Raw genomic sequence first — 11,372 nt, 5'->3', positions numbered from 1 at the left:
TTAATGTTTTTTTCCCTGTAATTGATTTCTAATCTCATAGCATTGTGGTCAGAAAAGATGTTGATATGATTTCAATTTTCTTAAATTTACTGAGGATTGATTTGTGACCCAGGATGTGATCTACCCTGGAGAATGTTCCATGTGCACTTGAGAAGAAAGTGTAATCTGCTGTTTTTGGATGGAATGTCCTATAAATATCAATTAAATCTATCTGGTCTATTGTGTCATTTAAAGCTTGTGTTTCCTTGTTAATTTTCTGTTTGGATGGTCTGTCCATTCATTTAAGTGAGGTGTTAAAGTCCCCCGCTATTATTGTGTTACTGTCAATTTCCTCTTTTATAGCTGTTTACAGTTGCCTTATATATTGAGGTGCTCCTATATTGGGTGTATATATATTTATAATTTTTATATCTTCTTGGATTGATCCTTTGATCATTACGTAGTGTCCTTCCTTGTCTCTAGTAACATTCTTTATGTTAAAGTCTATTTTATCTGATATGAGTATTTCTACACCAACTTTCTTTTGATTTCCATTTGCATGGAATATCTTTTTCCATCCCCTCACTTTCGTCTGTATGTGTCCCTAGGTCTGAAGTGAGTCTCTTGTAAGCAGCATATATATGGGTCTCATTTTTGTATCCATTTAACAAGCCTGTGTCTTTTGGTTGCAGCATTTAATCCATTCATGTTTAAGGTAATTATCTATATGTATGTTCCTATTACCATTTTCTTTTTTCTTTTCTTTTTTTTTTTTTTTTTTTTTTGTGGTATGCAGGCCTCTCACTGTTGTGGTCTCTCCCGTTGTGGAGCACAGGCTTCAGACATGCAGGCTTAGCAGCCATGGCTCATGGGCCTAGCCGCTTCGTGGCATGTGGGATCTTCCTGTATTGGGGCATGAAACCATGTCCCCTGCTTCAGCAGGTGCACTCTCAATCACTGCCCCACCAGGGAAGCCCCCTATTACCATTTTCTTAATTGTTTGGGGTTTGTTTTTTTTGGTCCTTTTCTTCTCTTGTGTTTCCCACTTAGAGAAGTTGCTTTAGCATTTGTTGTAGAGCTGGTTTGGTGGTGCTGAGTTCTCTTCGCTTTTGCTTGTCTCTAAAGCTTTTGATTTCTCCATCAAATCCAAATGAGATCCTTGTCAGGTAGAATAATCTTGGTTGTAGTTCTTCCCTTTCATCACTTTAAGTATATCATGCCACTCCCTTCTGGCTTGTAGAGTTTCTGCTGAGAAATCAGCTGTTAACCTTATGGGAGTTCCCTTGTATGTTATTTGTTGTTTTTCCTTTGCTGCTTTCAATAATTTTTCTTTGTCTTTAAATTTTGCCAGTTTGATTACTATGTGTTTTGGCGTGTTTCTCCTTGGGTTTATCCTGCCTGAGATTCTCTGTGCTTCCTGGACTTGGGTGGCTATTTCCTTTCCCATGTTAGCGAAGTTTTCAACTCTTCACATATTTTCTCGGGTCCTTTCTCTCTCTCTTCTCCTTCTGGGACTCCTATAATGCGAATGTTGGTGCGTTTAACATTGTCCCGGAGGTCTCTTAGGCTGTCTTCATTTCTTTTCATTCTTGTTTCTTTATTGTGTTCCACAGCAGTGAATTCCACCATTCTGTCTTCCAGGTCACTTATCCATTCTTCTGCCTCAGTTATTCTGCTATTGATTCCTTCTAGTGTAGTTTTCATTTCAGTTATTGTATTGTTCATCTCTGTTTGTTTGTTCTTTAATTCTTCTATGTCTTTGTTAAACATATCTTGCATCTTCTCGATCTTTGCCTCCATTCTTTTTCCGGGGTCCTGAATCATCTTCACTATCATTATTCTGAATTATTTTTCTGGAAGGTTGCCTATCTCCACTTCATTTAGTTGTTTTTCTGGGGTTTTTTCTTGTTCTTTCATCTGGTTCATAGCCCTCTGCGTTTTCATCTTGTCTGTCTTTCTGTGAATGTGGTTTTTGTTCCACAGGCTGCAGGATTGTAGCTCTTCTTGCTTCTGCTGTCTGCCCTCCATACTGTCTAATTCGATGTCACCAACCAAAGAGCCTGACAATTAAAATAGCCAAAGAGAATTCTTTATTTACACGAAATCTGTGCCTCCTGAATCTTTTCCTTCCAATTAAATGGCACCACCATCCATTTTCTCAAGTAACTACTTTGACATTGCCTTTGGATCCTCACTTTCTCTCACTATCCCTACTCCTTCTATCAAATATAACAGCAGGTTCTGTTAGTACTCTCACCAATTGTTTAATTCAGTATTTTCTCTATATCCACTTCAACCATTTTATTTAGGCCACCATCATTTATTCCCTGCCTTTTCACAATATTTTCTTAAATGATCTTTCTGAGTTTGCTTTCACTCTTCACCAATCCGTTCACAATATAGAGCAAATGAAATATTTTTAAAATATAAATGAGATCACATGACTCAATTGCTTTACAACGTTCAGTAGTTTTCCATATCACAGAGAATAAAAGAAAAACAACTAGCCTTGCAGCAAGGCCCTGCATTCTATGATATGTTGGAGCACGTGAACCTACTCTTCAGCCACCACCCCTTTCCGTCCTGTGCATCTACCTCACTGCATTTCCTTCAGCTCCTGGCACAGGTCAACATTTTCCATCCTCTGCTCCTGACACTGTTGCCTGGAATGCACCTTCTCTACTTTCTACATCACCAGCAACTTCACTTCCTTCGGGGCTCTGCTGAAATTTCAACCTTCCTGGATTGTTCTGACAATACTACCTGAAATAGCACATTTTGTTCTTTTTAATATCTAACATTTTGTTTCCCTCATAGCCAGTATTACAATTTGCAATTATTTTTCTTTACCACTTACTTGTTTGTTGCCTGGATTCACTAATGAAATGTAAGATTCATGGGTTCAGGGGTAATGTCTGTTATTTCTATAGTACCTATGTGAGAATTTTATCCAGAATGAATTAAAGTATTTGAAATAATTAAAGACATTATATGCAATATAAGTAAAAATATGTTTAATAGGGAGATCTGGGTGTGAATACTGATTTAGGACCTTAATAACCTTGTGGTCTGGGCAAATCATGTAAATGTATGAAGCCATAGTAGTAGTTTCCTTCCCTCTAAAATCAACATGTAGATTTGTGGTAATGATTTTTGAGATACTGTATATAAAGTGTATATATAAAGGGTTTCCATGCATATAGCAGGAGCTCAATAAGGGAAGCAATTTTATTTAATTAAAATTTAATTAAAATTTTATAATTTTATTTAATTTTCAGAGTAAATAGTAGTTGCAGTAAATAGTAGTAGTATGTATATAGACTTTTTGTCTTACTAATAGAAATGTAAAAATTAGACCAACAAGACTATTTAAATCAAGAAAAGGAATTATAGGTTCAGTTTTGTAAGAAAGAAAATAAAGTAAATTTCAGATTTTTTGTTCAATTAAATTTTTTAAAACTTGCTTTAGGTTATAATTGTATAATAATATGCCTAATAATATATTTACTTTTAAGAATAATGAAAAGAAAGAAAATTCAGATGCATTTTCTCAGTAGATTCTGCCATGGCTTCTCATATTTATTTATTTAATTAATTAATTAAATTTATTTTTTTGGCCACGTCAGGTCTTAGTTGGGCACTCAAGATCTTCATTGAGGCATGCAGGATCTTCATTGCAGCACGTAGGCTTCTCTCTAGTTGTGACACACAGGTTTTCTCTCTCTGATTGTGGCACATGTGCTCCAGGGTGCATGGGCTCTATAGTAGTGGCATGCAGGCTCTCTCATTGAGGTGTGTGAGATTAGACGTTGTGGTGTGTGGGCTTAGCTGCTCTGTGGCATGTGGGGTCTTAGTTCCCCAACCAGGGATCAAACCCATGTCCCATGCATCGGAAGGCAGATTCTTTACCACTGGACCACCAGGGAAGTCCCTGCCATGATTTCTAAAATATAACTTCTGTTATGATGGGAAATTAGAGCTCTGTAACTCTCTACCAATTTCCAGGTGTTTAAAATGCAACCCAAGCATCCCTGAAAAGTGGTAAGTAGTATATATTTCTGAAGATGTGTTCCATAGCGTATGTTAGTTACAACTGGGATATTTCTCATGTTTCAAATAGAGTATTTTGACTACTTTTCTTTCAAATAATTACTTAGATTCCACTGCATTATTTAAAAAATGTTGAAAACTTTCATTCTCTTTTTAATAGCCATTTCCTCATTCTCTAGCTAGCTTTTAACCGCAGTGCCATTTTGACACAGAGATTTAAAATATCCTACACCAATCATAAGATATGTGACCTTTTATGTCCTAAAAGAAAAGGATATAGAAAAAGATGATATCATTTGTAGGGGAAGTCTGTTCAACTCCATAAAAATGTCTCTGTATGCCACATTTTTATTATATAGCTTTGTTCCCATACCATTTTTCCCCTGTGTATTTGTGTCATAGATATTTGATTCAATTTTATGTATTTGTCTCTTTGATTTCTAATAGGAAGCATTAATAAGAAGAAAAGATTAGGAATGAGTTTTTGAGTTCGGTGTATGAGATCTAGGGTATGTATGGCATACTTAAGTTTGAAATGAAGAACGGTCAGGAGCATTAGGTGGTTAGATAATTGAGTGATAGAAGCCTAAACCTTGAATTAATATATTTTCAAGGGAAAAAAGAGCAATAGCATTTTCTGTAAACTCTCTGCATCTCATAGCCAGTTTATATTGGCCTTTGATTTGTGCAATTATTTGTTTGTTTAGCCAGTTACAGATCTGTCTCTTATGCTTTGCAGTAACCTTTCTGAATGCATATATTCTTTTTTTTTTTTTTTTGCCGTACGTGGGCCTCTCACTGCTGTGGCCTCTCGCATTGTGGAGCACAGGCTCCAGACGCGCAGGCTCAGCAGCCATGGCTCACGGGCCCAGACGCTTCATGGCATGTGGGATCTTCCCGGATCGGGGCACGAACCCATGTCCCCTGCATCGGCAGGCAGACTCCCAACCACTGTGCCACCAGGGAAGCCCTGAATGCATATATTCTTTAATTCATGATCCAGAAACTTGAAACAGGTTTTTCCTCTATATTTCTTTCTCAAATATCAGAAAGGCACAATTGGCTTCATTCGGTAATTATGTTCAACTGCAGTTTTCTGGATCTGGAGTGTGATAGACAGAAACAACAGGGGAATAGGCTCAATTCAGAATTAAATTTAGTTATCCTATTTGGTGATAAACTTCTAGGCCCTGCTAAAATATTGATTAACCCCTGTGTCCTTCCACTAAGCCTTCTAAAAGTCCTGCAAGCTGATGGCTCCATATGGACCACGCTGTGCTCTCTAAGACTTCTCACTTGTCAGCATTGCTTATCACTCTGTGACCAACCCATGCCATTTGAATGACTGTAGGATACCTAAAGTGAGGGACCATAAATTAGAGATTCAAAATTAATGTCCTTTCTTGGATTGTGTACAGTCCTTTTTGGAAATAGGGCATACATCCCAAAATGATTTCAGTTTTTTAGTGGTTTGAACAAAATGTGCTTTTAAATGTTCAATTACCACATAAGAGTTGAACAAGTTATTATTCTTGGAAATATTTTTCACCTGTTCCTGGAATCTGTTGCTGTATAAACAGTTACTTGGAAGCTCTATGGTTAAACATAGTAGCCATTTTATTATCTTATAATCTGGGTCAGGAATGTGAGTGGAGCTCAGTTGTGTGAGTTTTCTGTTCTAAACGATGTCAGTGGCTTTGTTTGATGATATTCAGCAGGCAAATGGACTGTTCAAGAGGGTCCAAGAGGTGTCATTTACATACATTGTGCTTTTGCAATGATACCTGAAGCCTGAGCTCAGCAGGGACTGTCCATCAGAGCACTCACAAGTGGTATCTCCAGGATAGCAGTTTCAGGGAATTCAGCCTGCTTACGTGGCAGCTGAGATTCTCCATTGTTGAAAGTGGTCCAGCAGAAGTTGAAAGGCTTCTCATGACTTAGCCTCTAAATCCTAAAATATCACTTCTGATCTGTTCTATTGGTCAAGTAAGTTATGAAGGCAAGCCCAAATTTAGGAAAGAATTGGACTCCCCTCTCAGTAGGAGAAATGGCAAAGAACTTGTGATTATCCTTAATGTCTCACATTGCCTTATTCTCTTTTAGTCATGACATATGTTAGGTGCGTTCTACCATAGTGGAGAACAACTAAAGTAGCAGGATAGTGACATTGGGTCGACTAAAAATTGACCTTCATTGTCATTTCCCCCTCATTCATTCATTCATTTGTTCATTCATTCATTCAACAAAGATTAATTGATGGCCCATCACATGCAGGCAGTGTCCAAGGTGATGGGGAAATGGAGTTGAATCCCTCATAAAACTTAAATTCTAGTGAGGGAAAGCAGAAAATTTACAGATACACTCTACTCCAGATATTCATTGGCTGATTTATGCAGTCAATGTTTATAGCAGCCCAGTGAAGTGGATGTTTATAAGTATGCTTTTAAGTCAAATTAGAAAACTAAAGTTCATAGAAAAATCTTACTCAAGTTTACACAGCTTATAATTTAAAAAATCAGGTCTTCCTGACTCTAGACTGTGTATTTATTATGATGAAGATTAATTTCATTTTAGTAGCAAATAAATGTGATTATTTTCTTTTTATTATAAAATTACAAGTTATTTCTGAAATAATTTAGAAAACACAGTAAAGCAGAAAATGACATTGAAAGTCACAGACCTGTATTTCTACTGCTCAGATATATTCAGTGTTATTACTTGGGTATATCCCTGTTTCTGTTCACTATTGTTATAAAACAAACTATCTCCCAAACTTTGTGGCTAGTGTGTGGGTGGTTAATTTAGACTGGGCTCAGATGAGCTCTTCGTCTGGCTCTCTGCTGGGCTTTTACATGCTTCCATGTCCAGCTGTGAGTTAGTTGGCCAACTGTGCTTCTGGGTATTGGCTGGCTGATGGCTCAGGGGCAGCAGGTCACTCACACATGGTCTCTCCTGCTACAGCAGGTTAGCCTGGGCTTGCTAACATGCAAATCACAGGATTCAAAAAGAGAGGACAGAGTATGCAATGCCTCTTGAGGTCAGGACTGGCATATAAACACAAAGCAAGTTACAAGACCAACCCAGGTTAAAGAGATGGGAAATTAACTCCACCTTTTGATGTGAAGAGATTCGAACTTATATTTCAAAAGGTATGGAATCAGAAAATGGTAAAGAATTGCAGCCATATTTTCAATTAAACTGCCACAACTCTTCCATGTTTCTATCCACCACCCAAGCCTTTTTTTTAAGTAAACAGAACTATAAACATAAAAACACACAGGTTTTATATAAACATATTTATATATCACAGATATACTCTGAACAATGGCTTGGTTAAAATCATTTGCTTCTTTTTTTAAGCAGAATGATCTACTATCTTTGCTTTAATTTGCATTTGTTGGATTACATGTGAAATTAAATATATTTCCACATATTTGTTGATTACTTGTTAGCAGTATTTATGATTTGCTGCGATGAGAGAAAGGAGGCAAGGTATTATTGGGGAGCATTTTGTAATTATTCACTAGAAAGAAAATGAACAGTAGAGCATCACTAATGGTTGATACAGGAATAGAGGAGAAAACTGTCACGAGTACAGGATGTACCTGGCATGACTTCTGCCTGCATGTGGAAAGAGAGGGAGAACTAAACATCAAAAACACTTTTGGCAAGACTGAAAGAATGAGGGTGCCACTAACAGAAATTGTGAAGTGTGGAGGAGAAAGTGATTTTATGAGAAAGTTCACTCTTGAGCATTGTGACAGTAAGATACAATCAGAACATCAAGTGGAGATATTAAGCAGGCAATTAATAAACTATGGGGATGAGTTACTATTCTTTTTAAAAGTGATGGTAGGAAAATATTTTACTTTCCAGGGGGGTAAATGTTATTTCCCAAGTAAGAGAAACACAGATGTTTGATAATACCATGAAGCATATCACATTTAAGAAACAGAAGGGGAAAGGGAGATGAACAGAAGAGATGCCAAGAATTAAGCAGTATTCTAGAATAATTTCTTTCTCACTCCCCAAAACTATTATTTCATGCTCTCTCTTACATCAACTACTTACTATACTCGCTCTCAACTGATGATCATTTCTCACACTTGATTGTTAAGAATGAAAGCTCTCAAAGGATCTTTAGGGCAGTGAAAATACTCTGCACAATACCATAATGATCGATATATGTCAATACGCTTTTCTCTAAACCCATAGAAAGTACACCAAGAGTGAACCAAAATGTAAACTTTAGACTTTGGGTGATTATGTTGCATCACTGTAGGTTCATCAGTCATAACAAATGTACCACTAATGAGGGATGTGGATAATGGGGGAGGCCACGTGTGTGTGGGGGGAAAAGGGTATGTGTGAAATGTCTGTACCATCCCCTGAATTTTTCTGTGAACCTAAGAATACTCCAGAAAAATAAAGTCTTAGTAAAAAAATAATTAAGTACTTGTATTTAACAATCTGAAATCTGAGCATGGTTCACTGAGAAAAAAAAAAGATATCACTAAAGAGTAAAAGAAAAAAAAAACTCTCAGCTGCCTTTACATTCCACCACCAAACATAAAATGTGCCCATCGTTGCCCTCACCTGGTATTTGTTCTGTCCTTTACAATGAAAAGCATAGCCCTTTTCCTTTCAGAAACACTGTTTGGTGAATCCCATCCCTTCTTACCTTCTCAGTGACTCACCCTTCCCCTGACCCCTCTCTCTTCAGTATTGATTGCCCCCTCTTGTCTTCCAGATCACTCTCATTAACAAAGAAATATTCTCTAGTATATCCTGTCCAAAATAATTAAAATATATTTTTCTCTCATATCTGTCTCCATATAATAATAAAAAATGAATTCCGAAAACCTAAATTGTTTCACATCTGGATCCTGCATAATTTCTAATCCTGTCTACAGCTACTCTTATTATCTCCAACAATAATCCGGGGACTTAGGTTATGAACTGGTTTTCTAAAGGGTTTCTGTAGACTGCTTCCTCTGTCTGTAATAAATGTTTCCATCCCTCTTGCTATCTACACGGCTGCTCCTCTTTTGCTTTATAATTGTCATATCCTTAGAGGGTCTGTTATGAGTTGAACTGTATTCCCCAGAAAGATATGTTAAAATCCTAACTGCTGTCACTGTGAGTGTGACCTCATTTGGAAATAGGTTTTTTACAGATATAGTCAAGTTAAAATGAGGTCTCTAGGTTGGGCCCTAGTCCAACATGATTGATGCCTTTATAAGAAGAGGAAATTTGGACATGGAGACCAACATTCACAGAGGAAAGATGGAAGACAATGTAGAGATATACAGGAGAAGACAGTCATGTGACAATGGAGGCAGCAATTGAAGTGATACATCTACAGGCGAAAATTGCAAGAATTGCCAGGAAGCACGAGAAGCTAGAAGATAAGATTCTTCCATACATCCTTCAGAGTGAACATGGCCCTGTGGACATATTGATTTCAGACTTCTAGCCTCCAGGACCATGAGAAAATACATTTCTGTTAAATCACCCAGGCTGTGGTATTTTGTTACAGCAGCTCTAGGAAAACAATCCAGGCCTCAAATCTTCACACTAACCAATCCTGTTTTATTTTAGATTATCTTTTATTATGGAGTATTTCTTTCCTTCAAAGCCTTATTTCATCAGAAATCTTCACATGCATTGGTCTGTTTTGAGGACTGTATCTTACATGTTCATTCTTATATCCCCAGTTTTCTGCCTGATATACAAGCAGCAATCAATGCATTATTTGCTATGAACATAAACGAAGATATAGAGCTGGGGAAGTCAAGGAAACATAAGCTCATAGTAGAGAATCATGATTAAGAATGTCAAATGCTGAAATAGAATTGGAAGCAAAACAGCCCATTGGATTTTGTAATCTTGTGGAAGCAGTTGGTGACCTTTGAGCAAGCAGTTTCAGAAAAGTGGGTATGGCAGAAACCATAATATAAGATCTAAACACTGAGTCGGCGATGAAGAATTGTAGGACCCAGGTGTAGTATGCCCTTTCAAGAAAGCTGGCAATGAGAAGAGGAAGAGTAACAGAGCAGAGGCTTAAATTTTCTTGGATCTTTATCTAAATAAAATGGCAAGAGAATATTCAAATATGAAAGTAGACTTGTTATTTATTAATAACAGCAGGAACCTCTCAGGATCCTAGATTTGAGGAGAAAATATTCAGTGGAATGACAGAAGAAGCTGTTATGAAGCAAGGTCTGGAAAAATGTAGGAGAGTCCAAATTCAGTAATAAGGATAAAGAGTAGATAGTTTCGCCATGTTTCTTACTCAGGAATAAGTAAATCAAGGGCTTCCCTGGTGGCATAGTGGTTAAGAATCCGCCTGCCAACACAGGGGACACGGGTTCGAGCCCTGGTCCGGGAAGATCTCACATGCCGTGGAGCAACAAAGCCCGTGCGCCACGACTACTGAGCCTGTGCTCTAGAGCCCGTGAGCCACAACTACTGAAGCCCGTGCTCCACAACAAGAGAAGCCACCACAATGAGATGCCCACGCACCACAACGAAGAGTAGCCCCCGCTCGCCGCAACTGGAGAAAGCCTGTGCACAACAAGGAAGACCCAATGCAGCCAAAAGTAAATAAAATAAAATAAAATAAATAAATTTATTTTAAAAAAAAGAATAGGGGGCTTCCCTGGTGGTGCAGTGGTTGAGAGTCTGCCTGCCAATGCAGGGGACATGGGTTCGAGCCCTGGTCTGGGAGCATCCCACATGCTGCGGAGCAGCTGGCCCCGTGAGCCACCATTACTGAGCCTGCGCGCCTGGAGCCTGTGCTCCGCAACGAGAGGCCGCGATAGTGAGAGGCCCGCGCACCGCGATGAGGAGTGGCCCCCACTTGCCGCAACTAGAGAAAGCCCTCGCACAGAAATGAAGACCCAACACAGCCATAAATAAATAAATTAAAAAAAAAAATTCCCTGTTAAAAAAAAAAAAAGAATAAATCAAGATGATGAAAACAGACAAAGTGTCATAGAGAGTGTCATATTGAATGGCTTTATTTTGTTTTGTTTGCCTTTGGAACATATCTTATCTCCTTTACTAGATTATAAACATTTTCAGATCCACAATTTCCTTTATACATACAAATCAGTGTAAAAAGGATGTTTTAAGTGAAATCCTCTTGTAGTGTCATACATAGTTTATATTTTCTAACAAAGCTCTTGTTTTTCAATTTTATTCCCAACTTTAAACCTGTTATATATTTTATTCCTGGAGAGGGGTGAAAAAGTTATTTTCATTAAGTCATTTTCTATTAACAGAAGACCTGTTATTAATTGAGTACCTATTTTATGCCAGGCCCTGTCCTAAATACATTT

This window comes from Hyperoodon ampullatus, assembly GCF_949752795.1.
Source record: "Hyperoodon ampullatus genome assembly, chromosome: 5".
Taxonomy (NCBI): domain Eukaryota; kingdom Metazoa; phylum Chordata; class Mammalia; order Artiodactyla; family Ziphiidae; genus Hyperoodon; species Hyperoodon ampullatus.
Note: the sequence above shows the minus strand (reverse complement) of the source record.